Source organism: Chaetodon auriga, chromosome 8, assembly GCF_051107435.1.
Source record: "Chaetodon auriga isolate fChaAug3 chromosome 8, fChaAug3.hap1, whole genome shotgun sequence".
In the NCBI taxonomy this organism is placed as follows: Eukaryota; Metazoa; Chordata; class Actinopteri; order Chaetodontiformes; family Chaetodontidae; genus Chaetodon; species Chaetodon auriga.
Window position 1 is genome coordinate 3,786,656 of NC_135081.1, and position 19,333 is coordinate 3,805,988.

Consider the following 19,333-nt stretch of genomic DNA (forward strand, 5'->3'; position numbering starts at 1 on the left):
TTGGCCGATATATATATATATACACACACAAACACGAACACACACACACACACACACACACACACACACACACACACAGTATATGTACACTGAAACAGTAAATTTCACGGGGGAAATTAATAATTATAACTAATATTTTCTCAAACTTTTTTTTTTTTTTTTCATCAGGTTTTGTAAGAAAAGTTTTCACATCAGTGCATACTAGGCAACATATACACCAACATATCTGTGAACTATCTGTGGGGCTCTAAGGTTATAACTACACTCCACTTGCAAAACTGCATTTTGGGGCTGAACATTAACTTTTTTTTTACATGCAATCAGAAAACAAGAATAGAATTATTTTCATTTTAAAACAGTAATGTAAAACAAAAAACATCCAGACGAGCATTTTAGCACCGTGTTAAAAGTGTATTGTGTGGGTGCTTCTGCGCTAATTTCATTCATCACACAGACTGATTTAGTTATTTTTTGTAGCACAGCTGATAAAAACTGACTATGATTATGCTGTTTATTCAGTCTAGGTCAAGGTTTGTGGACTCATTGTCCTGTGTGTCTGTGTGTTAGTGAGCTCCATTCTTGTCCAAAGACAATTAAAACCACATTAGTGAGCCACACTCTTGCACTGGGTGACATGTTCCTTCATTTTATTTTGACTCAATCCCACATACACAGACCAAAATACTCAATGGAAGACCAAATGTGGATTTATGCACTGCAGAAAATGGACTGTTTCCTCCTGTTTTTGAGTAATGTTTGTTAAAACCTACAGTGCTGTCTACAAAAATGAAACTTCTGAGACTGAGACTATATCACTACTAATACCCTGACTCTTTTATGAGAACTCTTTCTGTGTGTCTTAAAATACTGAACACCAACCTTATCCCTCCGTTTTTCCAACTGATCATCTGCGATGTGTACATGTATGGGAGGGGAGGCAGCTGAGGGACAGCACAGCTACATATGGTCTTGGTGTCAACATTTATTGGACAGTGACATCACAGTGCTCACAGAGGTTCGAGCAGTTGAACTGGAAGTGTAAAACTGTAAAAGTGCATTGGGTCAAAATCTTGATTGTGGAAAGAGTGGAGAACATGTCTCCTCCATTCTCAGGGGAAATTACACCCTTTGATGGTGTTGCAGCAGTTCATAATGGCAAAAGGCAGACTTCAGGGCGAAACAATCCCCATGTCCTACTTGTAATTACCACTAGGAGGCTGAAAGTGAGCTTCTCCTTAGTTTACAGCTAAGTTTCACTGTAAACCTGACATGACAGAAGATTCTCAGTATCTCTTTCTTTTCTATCTTTGTCACCTCTTACTCCCTCTATATATCTCCCTGCAGTTGCCGTTTATGCCACACTCATTTTAAACGCCTGTGGGGTGTTGGTGTGATTCCTCAGTGCAGAAGTGAAAAAACATGACGTGCCTTTAGGGCACAATTACCCAATGCCAGCCACTATTACTGTGGTTTCTCTACAATCATTCCCTGAGGGAAGGGGCCATGGAGCCCACACAGCATCTCCCTACCCCCCTGAGTAATGGATTTATGATATCCCCCTCTCCATATGGAGCCATCGGCAACATATATTATATATATATATATATATATAAACATCTCACACACATCCTGTGAGCATTTCACTTCACTGCAGCCATATGTTCATAACTCACTGACTTATTCAGGTAAACCTGTCCTAAAGCATATATGCCTTTTCTATACGGGGCCATGCACACAGTTCTTACAACCCAGCATGTAAGGATTAAGGCCGACAGAGAGAGAAAGACAAACATCGATAAGATGGTTAACAAGAAAAATCCACCCTCGGATCATTAGAGTGCGATACATCAGTGCATGAGGTTTGATGCGTTCCAGGATTTCTGCTGTGTTCGAACTGACTATTTGATGTACCGTTAACTCGCCATGTCTGCCTCCATTAATACTTCCCTACAAGGATGAAAAAATAAAGAAATACTTACAACTTAGTAGCTTTTCTAGAATGTTTTCAACTGCAGATTTCCGAGAGGGTAAGTTAAAAAAAAAAACGTTTCCATCGACTAACTGTTTCAACACTTGTATACGGGACTGAAGACCACTGAGGACGTGCGCTCTGGGGGAGTTTGACATCTTTTAGGCCAGCAAACTCAAAGATCTTTTTTATTTTTTCTGGGCAGTTTAGGAAACCTTTGAAACAGCATTTGGATTTCATGTTGGGGAATAACATTTTTTCAAAGTATGTTTAAGTGAGCGGGGTGCGGAGGGGGGTGGGGGAGACTTGGACTTCAGTATTTCTGAACGTCTAGCGATGGTCGTGGTTGTGTTAATAGGTGTACGCACATTCATAAAGCAGGATACACATCACAACGCTGAATATCTCAAGTGAATCACCGGCCGTGTGTGCTGTGTTACTTTGAGAGACAGGATGAGTGTGAGTGTCCCTGGTGGCTGGCCACAGTGTACATGGCTGATTACACACATTGACAGGCCCACTTCATCACTGCACACTGTGCTTATGGCAGCTACCTGCCCCCCCCCCCCCCCCCCCCCCCCCCCCCCCCTTTAGTCACAATACATTTGGTCTCTACAGTACGCTTTGTTTCCATTGCCTCGCCAAACTTTCTGTTCTGCATTCTTACAAAACAGATATTTCCATCCACATTTTATTTCCACTGGGTAACCCTACATTAAAGTAATGGGCTGTGGCATTTTCATTTAAATTAATGTCTGTTTTGCTGCTCTCATACTGATGGAAATAAAAGTTTAGTTAGTTCATAAAAGTTTTAACATTTGGTCTTCTGAAAACAGTACTTGTGAGGTCTTTACCAACAAAAAGCTCTGGGTGCACAGCAAGTGAAGCATGTTGCGTTTCCCATTTCATTTGGCAGAAACAGAAGACTTAGGTAGTTAGCATGAGCAGCGGCCGCGCAGACAATGAAAACAGATCCAGCTGCAGAAAGTCAAACTTCACTGACAAAAAAATCTAATCTGTTCTTCCTGCACAGGCGGTGATAAAGCTTTCAGAGGTTCCAGAGAGGGCAGATGGTGGAGAGAGCGAATCAAAGGCCAACAACAAAAATCACTTCCAACACGTTTAGCGTCTTCGTTAGACACCGGGGAAGGGGAGACGGGACGAGAGACACTTGATTTTGGTATTTTCCTGTTGTCAGTTTTTGTATACTGCTCTCTGTTTGACCCTGAGCCAAAGCAAAACAATGGCTCTGTATCAAACGGCCTCCCGATTGGCAGCCTGTTCTACAGAAAGTCAGGAACTTCTGTTTCTCTGTCTGCTGCCTGGGGAGCTACCAGACCTGATGTTAGTCGAGGTTAACAGCCTGCTGACACTGTGTCAACATAACTCTCTAAACCTTTGTAGTCAAAAACGAGGGCTTCCTTCAACAGATCCATTAGCACTTTTCACCTGTAAATGCTAAATGCAGATTTAGCCTGCCACAGCTGCCACATGGCTATTGAAACAAAATGACAAGCCAGTCAGTGGGCATGCTAACAAGACTGGCAAATTACAATATGTGCTAATGGAAATCAGAAAAACTGTGACGTGTGTTGCAGGGCATAACTTCTGTAGGCATTGATGTGGCTTTAATCAAATCACATACAGTATAACTCCTTCAAAACAGGCTTAAACTTAGGAAGTAATATATCAGTTATATTTTCAACAGTATCTTACGTATTTTATCATTTTTCAGTGTCATCTCACACACCCTGCAGCCTGGCACACGTGGAAACATCTGGCCTCACCCCAGCTAACAGGCAAGGTGCTGAGGCAAAGTCAGTGTGACCTTTTCGCTCCATTACAGAGAGTGACTTTAAGACTTCTCTGAAATGACTCACATACTGTTGTTTATGTGTATAAAATAGATAAAATCCACTATGAAAATAGCTGGGGGTTAATTCAATAGTTGAACACTAGTAATCAGTTAGTTATTGCGGCTCTAGCTGGATTGCTTTTGCAAAAAGGTCTAGAAAAAAGAAAGTTAAAAAAAAGTGGTAAAAAAGTTTACAGGTGGATAGGTGAATATACTGTGAGTACTGGGTTAGAATCAGCAGATACCCAATATCAATAGGTCTTGGATCTTATATTAATCCTGATCATTTGTTTCTTAAATACATGCAGATTTTACTGAAATCATATTTAGAGACAGTGTAAAAGTCTGACTAGCTGATTCCAATTTTGACCAATTTCAATTCTCTTTATTTCTAAGCATACGCAACAATTTTTGTTCCATTTATAATAAATAATAAAACATTGACTTGGCTATAAACTTTTACATTTTCTTCAAAGCTGCACAGGTTCCAAGACCTTCTCTCACTCTCAGTCAAACAAATGTGAAAACAGCATGCTCCAGGTTACAGCTGAAAATGAACTGCATCACTTCCTGCTTTATCTAACACGGTTTACTTTCCCAAAGGGAAGCAGGTGCAACTCGTCTATATAACAACACCCCTTGTCATCAGCTCGAGTGGTGTCCCTGTCCCTGTCTCTGCTCTGCTGTGTGTGTGTGTGTGTGTGTGTGTGTGTGTGTGTGTGTGTGTGTGTGTGGATGGATGGAGCCCCACCCTCTGTGAAACACACACAGGCAGCAGACGAGACAAAGTACGACCGTAAATGACAGCAAAGCGCAGTAAAGCCTCCCATGAGAAAATTCGGAGCTGAAATGAAACGAGTGCACATAAATTAAGTGAATGACATAAATAAAATATCTTGTTTCTTTTCTTTGGGGGGCCTGCCAGTCCCATTTGGGGCGAGGGAAACTGCCAGCACAGAATCGAATATATCTAACACTGATTGGTCGGTCCCCGGTTAACAGCCGATCGACGGATGCATCATACTGCTGCTTTTGAATATTATTGGGTTTATGGTTTTATGTTAATGGTTCTGGGAAAATTGTAGATTTCAGGAAAAAGGGCTGTCAAGAAATGTTACAACAAGCAGCTTTTAAGAGAGTCCAACTGTGCCCTCCATCAGTATCACATCTCCTGTTGCTTCAGGATGGACGGGAGCCACAAGCAAAATAAATAAATAAACAAATGTAAAAAACTTCTCCCACTTCTCCTGCAGACTTGAGTCAATGATCTGAGAAGACTGTCGATAAAGCTGGGGAGGGGGAGCGAGATAACGCTAACAGCCACAGACTCTGAACAGTGACAGACGCTATCACTGGCAGAGGCTGCACACTGACCCACGCCATCCATCACAGAGAGGAGAGGAAGAGGAGAGGAGAGGAGAGGAGAGGAAGGAGAGGAGAGGAAGGGAAGAAAAGGAGAGGAGAGGAAGGAAAGGAGAGGAGAGGAAGAAGAGGAGAGGAGAGGAAGGAAAGGAGAGGAGAGGAAGAAGAGGAGAGGAGAGGAAGGAAAGGAGAGGAGAGGAGAGGAAGGAGAGGAGAGGAGAGAAGAGAGAAAGAAGAGGAGATGAGAGGAAAAAGAGGAGAGGAGAGGAGGGGAAGAAGAGGAGAGGACAGGGAGAGGAGGGAAAAGAGAGGAGAAGAAGGAGCAGAGGGGAAAGGAGAGGAGAGAAAGAAGAGAAGAGAAGAGAAGAGAAGAGGAGAGGAGAGTAGAGGAAGAAGAGGTGGGGAGAGGAAAGGGGAGGAAGAAAAGGAGAGGAGAGGAAGGAGAGGAAGGAGAGGAGAGTGGAGTCAAAATGTTAGAGCTAAGAAGCAAAGAGCAGAGGAGATGAAATCTGTGAAGAGATCACATGAGAGAACGAGGGGAGAGATGGTGACAGGGAGGGAGGGCTGGATCGAGTGAGATAGATTTAGAGGAAACAAGTAAGAGGCAGAATGGAGGAAAAGAGGATAAGTGAGACAAAGGAGAACAGAGATTTAAGAAGACAGGAGAGGAGGAGAGAGGGAGGAAGATGAGATATTCGCAAGGAGAAACTTAAAAGCAGAAGTTTACATATAAGAAACAAAAGAAGAAGGGAAAGTTGAACGTATTAAAGAAATGAAACAATGATTTCAGAGTGGTCAGGTACTTGGAGGGATCCAGCTGTGAGAGAAAAGGAAAAATGAAGATCTCTCAAATTGCACTTGCTTGTTGTTTCATTCCTTTCTTTGTCCACCATTAGCTCCACATGACAGAGAATAACAGCAAATTAACAAGTGCTCAAGTAGACAAAATATGCCGAGCTCAGTATCCAGCTGCAATGTCCTCTAAGTGGAGAAAAACAACATTGTAGATGTAATGAGGTGGAACATGGAGGGTTTGCAAATAAATGCCTCACTTCAGCAGAGCTGCTGTACAACACAGCTGACAACGGCAGATTGGAAAGTCAGCACTTCAGGGCCACATGTTTCCAAGACGAAAAGTTTACAAAGATGTTTATCTAACATCAGACAAATTGCCTCCAGATGCGTTCTGGATGCACGGACCTCTGTTAGGAGAAATCCTGAGCTTTTTATGACAGTGACAGTGATGGCGACAGCTAAGGCCCCACAAACAGCTGTTCTGGAAGAGTCTGGCTACAAGAAGCACAATGAACATGGCATCGCATTAGATGTTACACAAAAGCAACAGTCGCAGTCTCCTTGTGTTTCAGCACCAAAACTACTTGGTTAGGTTTAGTATAAGATCATGGTTATGGTTAAAAATACATATGAGGGTACTTAAAAAATGCCACCATAGACTTTCAGTTTTACGTGGGACACAAACAGCGTTCTCCTGTGAGAAAGTCCTGTGTTTGTTTGCACCATGCATCCACTCCACCTTCCTCCATATGCAGGCTTTCTTGCTCTTTATACTACATCATGTGGCTTCCTCCTTTTCTCCTGTCATAATTACTAACTCTAACCACTAGAGGTCGCAGCCTAACAATGCAAATAAATATGGGGTATAATACCCTGCTTGCGCAAACAACCTATATGGCTGTTTTTCTGGTGAGGACAGGCTGATATTACAGCAGATCAGCAGTGCTGATCATCTGTTTTAACAGATGATGGGTTATTGCCTCACCAGCACACAGCAACTGAATCAGGTCTCTGAATCACAGGTGGAGACTTGAGACTTTGACTTGACTTTGAGTGGTCGGTAGACTTGAAAAGTCCTGTATAAATGAAGTGAATTTACCATTTACTGCTGTCTTGAGTAACATGAGGCCTGCCTTGAAGCTTCCTGTGACTGACTTGAGACTTGACTGGAAACACACTGTAACAAATTTGAGACTTGACTTGAGATCCATTCTGACAAACTTGAAACTATCGTTGAAGAACATTTCCACACACTTGAGAATTGACTTGAACTTTCTTTAAGTACCTGAAACTTGACTTGAATGCTGTCTGACTTGAGACTTGACTTGAAACCCTCTTACAGTTTTAAGACCTGTCTTAAACTTCCCTTGACAGATTTAAACAATGAACTGCATTTGAGAAGGTCACAAATATTATGTGCAGGCTTGCACAGCCACATTACAAATATGAGGGGTTGAAATCACAAACACTAAATGACAATGTGACTGAAACAAACACAAATCATCATTTAAGGTGTGGCGAGCTAACGAGCTAAGTGCTTGCATTAGATTTATTTTTCACGTGACTGCGCCTTCCAAGGAAATACAGTAGCATTTGTAAAACAACATCAGATGGCAGCAGCTTGTTCTTTTTTTTTCTTCTCTGCTTTAGAAGTCATAAGGAGTGTCACAGCAGCTCCTCAAGGCAGGACGACGCCGGCTTTACTGCGAGTGAAATGACACTCCGGTGAATTCTCTGACCAAAAATGCGATGTTAAAAAATAGCGATAAAATGTGTCACCTTTGTGTTTAATAAAATCCCAGCATCAGCCTGATGTATCAGCAAACAGAGAGAAATCAAAGTGCAGTGTACTGTACACATCCTCACGAAGAACAACAACAGCAGCACTAGAGCCCATCCCACACCTGCAGAAGTGTGCCGTTCAGTGGGGAGAGTAGTAATAACCCTGATTAGTTCCAGTGTTGATGGAGCTTCCAGGGGAGAGTTGAATAGAGATGGAAATCAGGGCTCAGCTACGGATGATTATCTAGCCACTCCAGATCAAAGATTTCCCTCAGTCTCATCACAGAGGATAAAGAAAAGATCATTTCACCCTGCACTATGGAACTACCTGTGTCTGTTTTATTGAGATATTGTGGAACAAGCAGCAGGGCTGCATTTGGACAAATCAGCATCAAACAAAAGCAGCATGCATTTGCAAATAAGCAGATTGATGTGCATATGGTTATCATGTTATACAGTATGTAGCAACACAAACTGAACCGCGGAGATGATTTCCAAAACAAAATGCTGCTCAAAATGGTTATCAGAATGTGCGTAGAGAGATATGATTATTTAATGAATTAATTAATGAAGTGCCAGGAGTTAAAAAAAAAACTGCAAGCAATTACAGCATAATGTGTTAATAAGAACTCACATTTTCAGCCAGAAAGAGGGTCACGACACTGCTGAGAAAGCTGTGGAGGAAGCTGAGTGAACCATCTGTGATTTCTCCAGCAAGGTGTCTATGTACAGTATGTGCGTGGGGGGGATGCATGAACATGCCTACATACATGTGACTAACTTCCATGGCATTTCTTCAGAGTGAAAGAGCTCACACGGTTGAGGAGAAGTTGGGCTTCATTTGAGATTTTAGCCAATGCTCAAATAAAAGTGTACACTAGGAGTGAGAGCCTTGGAACACAGTATATCTTTCCTCCATTATTTAGGCTGTCAGTCTGGAGAAAAAATACACAAAACAGATATTTCAAGATTACGTGCTATATGCATTTGAATACAACGATAACCAGGAGGCTAATAACTCGACGTGAAAGTAAAAATCGACAAAAAAAAATAAAGAACAGGGACTGATATTTTATCCATTCTCAGACTGCATGTTAGGTGTGAGCGGCATCATCACCAGCGTCACATTCTACAATACCTTCACTGCCTTGATAAAAGCTTTATTAAAAATATTGAGCTAACTGTAGCTGTGATAAAATGCAGGTAAAGGGTGACGCACATACTCTTAGAACATCCAGTAATTACTATTTTCCTCACTATAATGCTGACTTCAGTATCACAAAGACGTGGAAGGTAACATTATAAGCCACGCATGGAAATGTCTCTGTTGTTGGCAGCAAGCACCAACACAAAAGCCTTCATCTCCTCCCATCATCTGAAGAAATTAACACCCAGTGGATTAACTTGATGGAAATGTCCCTAAAACAGCTGGAAAACTCTGAGGCTAACACACATCATTATGTGTTTGACTTCAGACTGCTTTGAGGACCGGTACAAAGCAGGATTCACTTCACAACTGAGGCTCAAGGATAGATTGATACTGACTTCAAACTAAGAACCTTTTGCAATTTTGCTGGTTAGCCTGTTGAATTTGTTGTTAGTAGCTTCTGTGATTAATGTGGCTAGTAGCATCTATTGTAGACCCACAAACTGGAGTATTTAATATTGACGGGCGACTCTTTGTGTCGTCTTACAGCCAGAGCAAATGTTATCTCCACACTTCATACTGCAACATGAGCTCAGCTGGTTTTGTTGGTACAGGAAAGCCCCCTGTGCTGCGTTGGTGTCTGTTGCTGCTGTATGTAAATGTCGGTGATGGATGTGTCCTGTGGTATAGGGACTGTTGTACTTATATACTTTGGGTTTTCTGCCAAATAGATGCTGCTGAGGTGCCTAATCCCCCTTGTCTGACTCTGCCAATGAATCACATTACATTTACTAATTAACCTGCATTATGGGGCAGGATAGCCCTCGCGAAACACATGTAGGCCCGTACCTCATTTTCATTCCTATTTGGAGTCAATTAACACGTCTGTGTTTTTATCATTTTTTCTTTCTTAAGATACTATCAGTTCCCTTACATCGCTAATTAAGTGACAAAGGGTAGAGTCGTGTTCTGAGTGAATGACGCGATATAAATACTGTCACAGAAAAAAAAAAAACAATAAAAATAGAGTGATATAAATTTTAGGTCACATCGTACACCTCGACGACATGTCTGACATTATTTCACTCGCAGTACAGAGGTTTTAATTTGTGTTATTTCCCACAGCACACACTGACAAACACTGCCTCTACTGTAACTCATGACTGGTGTGATAATAATGATGAGTCAGATGGTATTTGTTGGACTCATCAGATCCCACTGTTTTTCACAATTTCTCCGAGCAAACAGAAGCCCGTGAATCGAGAGCAACCCCTCCTTCAGGTGTGACCACTGACAATCCTGTTAAATGGATTTTTGAGTTCCAAATCAAACGAATTGCAACTAAAGTTTATATTCAAATCATTCATATGAGAGTAAGACAATACTGGAAAACTGAAAATATACGGGGTCAGTGTGATAGCTACATAACTTAAAAATATGTGTATAGATTTGTGAAATCTCAGTCACTACATCTATACTCACAAACAATGATGTCATGGTGTCCTGGAGTACAGCCATACAGGCTACAACTGAAAATACTGGCAGTAAAAAAACCAAACATTTCAGAAAGGTGTTAAGTCACTTTGTTGTTTGCAAGTAATACAGCCACAGAATTGGACCCATAGAAACAATAGACACATATCTAAAAAGGTCGTTCAATTGTATTGTTTACTGTTATCAACAGATTCCATATTCCTTTATAATATGCTGAATATGTCTTTGACTCTTTGACTTTTGTATTATTAAAAAAAAAAAATAAAAATGCCAATTTGAAAAAAAAAAACTCTGACTATTGATAGAGAGTGATTAACTCTATAATAGAAAACACTAAGAGAGAAAGATGAGTATAGAACTGTCAGTGACGTGAAAGTATATAGTTCCACTGGTGAAAATGAAGCCATGACATCATCAGCTGAACCTGTCACAGAAGGTGTTAAATATTATTTAATATTTGATCTTTTATATTTAGCATTATACTGTATGTACAGTATGTATGTATGTGCAGGTCACATGGTTTCATCCATTGGCTGCTCTGCCTATTTGTCATTCGAGGCTTCCAGAGGAGCAAACTGAAGTGTGAAGGTGTTTCCTCTGCTTCTCTCTCACACTTGCTAACATGAAGACAAAAATAGCAAACAGAAAAAGAGAATCCTGCTAATTGCAGACCTTGCCTCACAGTGATGTAGCTCAGATCCTAACATACTGGTACCGCTACTACACAAGGGTTCCACCAGCATGGGCTTCTAAAGCCACCTTTGCTGGAATTTTTCTCATTTATCAGAAGTAATATTAAATCAGTTTCTTGCCATCTAACAGCATCAAATTTGTCACATCCAGGGTGAAAAGGGACACAGAGGATTGCACGCTTGACTTTTATTAAAAGACTAAAATGACTATAATTGGTCTGACTGTACTATGACAGTAACAAGGAGATTCCTTCTGCATTTATGAAAAGAATTAGCCTCTTTCCAAAGGGGTTCCAGTATTGTGACTAGTGTGTAGTTTTGGCCAGAGACATTGAAAATCACTTGAAGGCTCTCTTTATTTTCAGGACCAGTTCAATTATTAATGACAATAACACCTAAAAGCAGGAAAGATTCTAAATTACAGGTGAGGCCTGCTCAAGGCAGCAAAACAAGCATTTACAGATCGGACAGAACACAACAATAAACAGCATCAAACAAAAATTCCAATTGAAATGAAGTAAGATTGAGTTTTGGGGGCCCAAACCCTTTTTCACGATATCTGAACTTACCCTGAGTTACTCTGTTCTTTTGATTTGAAGTCTTTTTGTTCATCATTCCAGACAACAGCATAATAAATGCTTTTTTACTTTACCAAGTTCAGTTCAAATCTCAGCTGGAGCACAGAAAAGAAGAGTCTTTTGACCTTAAACCACACTGAAGCCCACAGACTTGAGCCATAAAAACCTATAAGTAAGATGGAGACTACCTCAGGATGGCCTTATAAATAAATGTCGGCCCATGAACTGACCATCCAACAGCATACAAATCAGTGATTGTGCCATAAATTTGCTCCTGGTGTCCAATCCTACGGCATTGTGTGAAAAGAACATGTCAGATCTCAGAAAAAGAGGAAAGGACTGGTACTTATATCTGAAATAAAAAGTTTCATCTATCATCCTGCAAATAAAAATAAAATAGACAACTGCTGATTAAAATGCTCAAGTGTTTACCAAAGGAAGCAACCTTGCTTTGCCTTTGCCTTGAGATGTTACAATGTGCCTATGCAGGAACCTGTTCCTGTTTCCTGAGAGCAGCATTTACTTTCTTTTGTCAGGAATCAAGGACAGCTTAACAGCTGAGACTCAACTCGCTCCAGACCTGCACTTGACCATTTTCCTTTTTGTTATCTCCATTCTTTCCGCGTTTAATTAGCTGCCTAACCTTAGCCATAGTATATTTGTCATAAACCCAATCTCCCTCCTCCCTTCAAACCATTTGCTGCTTGTTGAGATAACCCAATACTTTGAAGTCATCTTAGCTCACAGTGGTCAATAGTGTCAAATGCTTTAGATAAATCAATAAAAAGTGCTGCACAACATGGTTTCCACGCTAGAGACTTACTTATTGCACTTATCACCTTGAAATCTGCTGCAATTGTACCGTACTGTTTTCTTCTCACGATCAGCTCACTCATTGGTCTCTACATTTTGGCCAGGAGAAGGAGTTTAGAAATAGGTCATCTGTCCTTTAAAGAGATGGTTCAGGTCCTCAAGGATGAATAAAATCCTCAAGAGAAATAAATACAGGTAGAATCTACAATTCCACGCATTTGGAATAAATGTTGTCTCACATCCTGGCAACAAACAATCCAACCACACTGCATGGCAGTCCTTGACATGACCCATGACATTACACAATTCTGCCTGAGGCTTGCATAATTTCTCAGGTGTCTTGCTGCCCACATCGTCTACACCGCACATTGTGAACTGTCAAATAAAAGCAAAGCATAGTTTTTATAAAGAGACCAAGCACAAGTTCAACTTAGGCCAGCAAGTCCTTTCAAATGACAAAATACAGCAATTCTGACTGCAGTTAAAGATGACTCATATTAGCATTTTCTGACCTGACACTTCTTTAAGCAGGGTAACACTGGCAGTGCCTTCCAGATCCATTACAAATAACTGTTACATAAGTGATTCATGTGACCATTTTCTGACCTGCAACCGCTATGGTTAAGGTTTGGTTATATTTAGACACAAAAATGTTTGCTGTATGTTACAATAATTATAAATAAAGTGCACTAATCAATGCTTTGGTTTGAGATAATAATTTAGCCAACAACATGCAATAGGAAAGGTGTTGCTCATAGTGAAGAATCTTACCGAGAATTATTACCTGATACTGTTGCTTACCACAGTTTACTGAGCGTTTTGGCATCTTCCAGCTAAACCATTTCACAGGCTGCACCTTCTCTGATTGGTTCAGTCTCACCACTCTCACCGACCTTGTTTCCAGCAGCAGCAGACAGCTGTCAGTGAATGAGTTCTGATAAAGCCACTGTACTTTACCTGCCCTACACCAAATAGCAGACAGACACAGCCTCGAACTGATGAACAGAGTGCAGAAAGCATTTGGCAGCAAAATAAAATAGTGAAGATTGGATTTCCATTCATCACATGGCCAGAAACATGTAATCAAATGAGCAGTAATGTTTCTCTGTGTCTGCTGGATGTATCAATAGGCAACTGTTCTCTAACAATTTCTACATACTTTCCAAAGGCAACTAGACTTGCTTGAGGTTCTAGAAGACGTTTCGTTAATGGGTGAGTTATGGTGTGAATGGGTGGGTCGTTGAACCACCTGGCCATCATGTGAGTCACGAGGGCCACGTGAATCCCGGTGTGAATGGCTGTTAAGCTGCCTGGGGAGGGATCACAGGACTGCATCAACTCGCTCCAGAACAAACAATGTTTTAGGTAGTTCTACTGGAAACTGGAAAAAAAAATACCATAATGCCTAACCCTAACACCCCAACCCTTAAACCTATTTTGTTAAGTTGATTATGCTAAAAACAAAAACCACTTGGTTAAGGTTGAGGACTGAGCAGGACTAAATAGAACAAAGGTTGTGCTTTAGCATTTCAGCAAATGACGCTGTTATTTCTTTATTATTTTGTCTTGGAAGGACATCATCACTTCAGAATGATGGTAGCAAGAGAAAAGAGCAGGTAGAAACTGACACGGCCAGTGTGACTGGTGGATGGCGATGAAAAATCATTTAAAGTCGTCACAATCAAACAGCGACTGAGAATTGAGCATGAGGGCTGAGGCTGGGATGTGACCACTGAGACTCTGTGGTGAAGCTTTGTGGTTGTTACACGGTTGTCACCCCAAGTTCCTGTCTCACTCCGCATATTGGCCAAGCCTCATTAACATCCTTCCAAGGCTCCTTGTTTAGTCCCTAATTAGGTGAGCCAATGGTGTTATGGGATCTGGTCAACTTCCAAAGACATCCTCCCCTCAGCACTGTGGAGAAACCGTGAGGCACTTTTCAGGACATGGAGATATTGGAATGTTTCACCTTTAAAGTGCCTGTGTTTCAAGTGTGTGTGTGAGTGTGTGTGACCGGCCTATCTCTGACTGATTGCTGTGTATTTTGTCCAAAGTCTGGTGGATGTCACACACAAAGCGATCTGTGGAGCTCAGAGGCAGCAGAATAGCACTGTCTGTCTATGTCACACAGCCCTGTGTCTACAGTCCCTCTCTATCTCGCCTTTAATCCATCTTCTATCGTCCCGCTGACTGTCTCCTCGTCACCCATCTATTCATCTACCCTCTTTCAATGACTCCCTCTGTCCCCCCCCTCCCCACTGTCTCCTCATTCTCCCTCTGATGTCACAAATTCAGATATGAGGTTCTCTGATAGCACACAGCCTTGGACACTGCGGCCTTGTATGGAGGAGAGTGATCAGAGGATGAGAAGATGGAGAGAAGGCGAGTGAGTCGACGGTGCGGGTATTTTCCGAGGCAGCGGGAGGATGTAAGATACAGAAACAAAGGAGGACATCTAGGTTAAAAAAACATGCATGAATGCCTTTGAAAAGGCCTGTGTTGTGTTGCTGCTTGTCTCATCCCTGTGACTCTGAGCCAGCCGTGCCTGTCAGGGCACTACTGTGGAGTCTATTTCTGTTATCTGCTCTCTTTCTTGCGGATAAAACTGTTGACTGCTAATATCCGTACCTGGGGGGTGAGGGGGGAGTTCTCAGACCCTGAACTTGGCACTGTCCCAGAAATGCATGTGTTGTCATGAGAGCAGACAAGTTCTGTGTACTCGGCTCTGCTCAGAGTCTTGTGGCAGGCCTTGCATGAATTTTAGTGTGACTGCGAAAAAAACCCCCGCATTTTTTCTTGCAACAAAACGCCATAAAAATTTGTGGTAAGGTTCAGTGGCCCCGCAAAGTCTTTGTGGTTTTGTTTGTCTAGTTTAATACACGGAATGTTGATGTGTGTTCAATGCCTGTAGGGCCATGATTTGAACATTTTAATATTAATGAGATGGCAAAAAGAAGTTCAAACCACTGGACCAAAACCGTGACTATTTATTTATTTATTTATTTTGCAGGTATTACGGCCCACAGTGACATAGGTGAAAGGTAGTTATGCAGGTTTTAATATGATGGGAGGGGTAGGCTGTGTGACCTGGAGGCAAAAATCTCTGATGGAGATGGAGTTTTACATACACGTCTAAGAGGAGGATGAATGCGTAAAGGGGAAAGGGTTGGAACAGGAGGCCTGGATACCAGAACAGCTTACAGTGGGACAAGAGGTACGAACATGGCAAGGACACTTTTAATACAATTTGACCTTTAAATGACTAATGTATCTCTACCCGTGAAAAAATATGCACTGTTGGACTGTTTTAAAGAGCTGCTAACCCAAAAGAATTTCATTAATCTCCGTACCAGTGGAGAGTTTTAGTGCCTTAATAGTTCAAACTGAGGCTTTTATACAATTTTGACACCAACTATTGATTTGAGTGGAAAAATGTTTGTATCTGTTTTCGAACGACATACTCTATCAGTCATTCCTAACGCCTTAGGTTTGATTTTCCTTCACTGGCAGAAGGCAAGCATACGTGCATCAAAACAATGATGACGATACAAGCTTCTGCACTTTCCTCATCAGGAGCTGCATTCACCGAAAACAGTTTGCTGTTTTAACAGACTTTTACAGACCACGTCCTCACCTGTTGAGATATCACACTTTTTCATGAAAATATGCAGCATGACCCTGCGCCTTCATAAGAAAGCCAACATTATGGTGCTATAAATCAGCAGCGATCAGTACAGTGCATGTAAGCTAATGGAAATTTAACCTGACTTACCCAACGGACCAGGCTTCTGTGTTTTTACAGCGCCCCCAATAGTATGCTGTGCTTATTTAAAAAGGTCTGAGGTTGGACTATGTTCATGCTGTCAACCAGACAAGGAAAATACACATGGATGTAGATGACTTTTCTCTAAACCTCACCCTAACTAGCAGGATATCCAGTGACTGTTTGGAAAGTTTTTTCCATAAAAAGCAGCCTTCCCTGTCTGTCTCATATTCATCATGTTGTGTATGCACATGCAGCATGCCTCATTGGACATTTGTGAGTCTTTCTGCAGTAGGAGAGGTGAGGGAGGCTCCTCGCACCAGAAGGGGACAGTGAATGGCAGCCCATTTTGTTGCGAAGAAGACTGCTGGCCATCAGTGAGTGATACCAAGCTGAGTGAAAGTGCGCCACAGCACCGGGCTCAAAGCGTTCATCTGCCTGCTCCACTGCAAAGGAAGCAGCGACGTGCCTCTGCTTCCCCCCACAAGCATCGCTGGACAAGATTTCACCTCGCCTCATCAACATCTTTGCACGACACTTGAGCACATTCTCCGTGCCTTTCAGCAGGTAAACAAGCCGTGCAGGATTTATTTAAAGACGACAAATCCTTGGACTGGAAAGAATATTTCAGGGAATAAAGTCATTGAATATTACACTCAAGATTTAATAACTTTAAAGTTTTCTCTCTTTTTTTCCTTTTTATTCTAGCAGTGTTTCTCTTCACATTTCACAGGACAAAAATGCAGACTTTAGCTCATGAAAACATGACAAACTCCGATTAGTCACGCACCAGGTTTGCCAAGAAACGCAACGCGTTCTCTTGGAGGAGAACCCACACACCAAACTCTGTTCAAAAATCTTCCATTTAAAAACAGCCGTGCGTGCTGGCAAAGCCACACGCTGCTTTGAAAAGGCATTCTATGAGTTGCATATCAGCGGATATTTCCAAAAATGATATACCCATGGGGGCTAAGAAACACAACGTTTTGACAAAGTTCAGCGGTAGATGTGAAGAACCAAGTGAAAAAGTTAAAATGTGTATATTTGGGGAAATAAATTCTGCTGGGTGTGAGGCACTGGTGCCGATTTAAAGAGTTGCGCGTAATGATTCTAAATATGCCTCAAACTACGTTCTAGTTGATGTTTAATATTTGCAAATCAGCGAAGACTCATTAAATTACATGATTTTTAAATAAAGTTAGGCGACACTGTCTCCCCAGAGATACGGGCATCCTTCCATCCTCAGGGGCTGACTGAGTAGCCCAAACGGCGTCTGTGCGACTCCCTGAGCACAAACCGTTTGGGTGTGTGACACTTGAAAATACAGAGCTGCTCCCTGACCTGACTGACAGCAGAGAACAGTCTCCACAAAATACACTAACTCGACATCAGTCCCTTTTTCACAAATTTGCCCCAAACCAGCTACGATCGACAAGATCGACACGCACTTCACCAAAACAAAACGCAGAGGAAACACAAGAAAAGATGTGCTGATGACGTGTGTACAGTAAACTTGAAGGTGAGCAGCGGTGAAAGACGACAGTTAGAGTCAAAATGATGAATATAAAAAGGAAAATTTACCTTCAGTAAGTTAGCTGTCCCTTTGATGCATGCTGTCAGTGGTCAAAGCTCGGTCACAGGGCAGTCACCAATCCCACAAGCCTGGAGATAAGTCCTAGGATAAGTCCACAACACGCATTATCATACACGGAATTTCCGCCTTAAACTGTGAAAAATGAATGCAACATTAGTGGGAGAAGATGATGAGGGAAAACTCGGAGAGGAGTTCTGAATGTCCGTTAATCCCGACTGTGCCTCCAGTTCGTAAAATGGGTTCAGAAAATCCCGAATGTATTCACTCAGTCTTGTTTTCTTACATTGTTCCAAAATGAAACGTCCTCAGCTCCTCTTTCGTCTGTGAAGGGACAGTCCTTTTCTAAAATAGTTGTTGTGTCATTCCAGAAAATCTGAGATTTGTCTCAAAAAGTTAATCTCCGGATCTAAAATCCTCCCCGTCGTCAGGTTACACAGTCTTCCAGGTGTATGTGAAGGTTTAACGGAGCAGCAAATCAAAGAGGGCTCGCGCGCGTCTCTGAAGCCGCCGTCCCCAGCTCGCGGCACTGGAGCGTCCTTGTCTGTCTGTGTGTCCGCGCGCAGCAACAGCCGGATTCCTTATTTGGAAGCCCGGGGATCGCGCTACTGTCAAGAGAGTCAAGTTATACCAAAATGACTTCCAGCTAAATCTTTCAAAATAAAAACCGCGCATCTCTAAGACCCATTGATTTAAGCAGCACTTCGAAAGGGGAGTATCACTTTCAAACCAACCATAAATCACATTTAAAGACTCAGTTTAGAGATCTGATTTTAAATGAAGATTATACTCCAATTTAATGCAAACAAATGATTCCTACCTATATATATTTACTTTTTTCTGTCATCTGTTTTTGTCATCATCTATTTCAAAAGACTGTTAATCTTAGAAAATCAAAAGAAAGGAAGAGTATAAGTGTAGATAAAGATGCAGCCAAAAAGAAGTAAACATAGTGTTCTGTTAGACATCGTTTTGCATTTTACTTGGCATAATGTATGTATTCCAACTACAAAAAATGCTAAAACATACACATAAGCATGTAGCCAGTTCTTACTGTGAGCAGGGTAGAAACCAGTTCAAAATGTCACATCTGCTCTTGTACCAGAATTTCACTTTGCATTTTATGAAATATATAAGTGCAATTACGTTTTTGGCTCAGATTTGTTTTGTTGTACATTATGGCAGTATTGGAAAACAATAATGAAACATCATACAATCAAAACAGAGGTTTCCCCCTTGGGACAGCTTTTATTTTGAAGGCAAAATTGTCCAATTTCCTGCCAGATTCTACCTTTATTGCGTTCAAAGCTGAGGGTGTTCCTCTCAATAGAAATTTCACCCACCAGCCCCCTCTTCTGGAGTCGAACAGCGTCAATTGGATGTTGTGTCAGGTCTGTGGCACCACCTACATTTACCACACAAAGAGGAAACGTTCGGAATAAATAGACACAACACAGATTTTTTTTTTTTTTTTTTTTTTTTTTTTTTTTTT

The 19,333-nt window shown here is 41.5% G+C and overlaps 1 protein-coding gene across 7 annotated transcripts in view; it reads right to left on the reverse strand.

The window, feature by feature from the left end:
• adgrb1a (adhesion G protein-coupled receptor B1a) overlaps positions 1–18,424 on the reverse strand; it is a 151,954-nt gene extending 133,530 nt beyond the window's left edge. For all 7 annotated transcript variants that reach the window (XM_076737836.1, XM_076737832.1, XM_076737835.1 and 4 more), the window contains exon 1: positions 17,832–18,424. The gene's annotated coding sequence lies outside the window, so the exon portion shown is untranslated. The remainder of the gene's footprint in view (positions 1–17,831) is intronic.
• Positions 18,425–19,333: the final 909 nt, after the last annotated feature.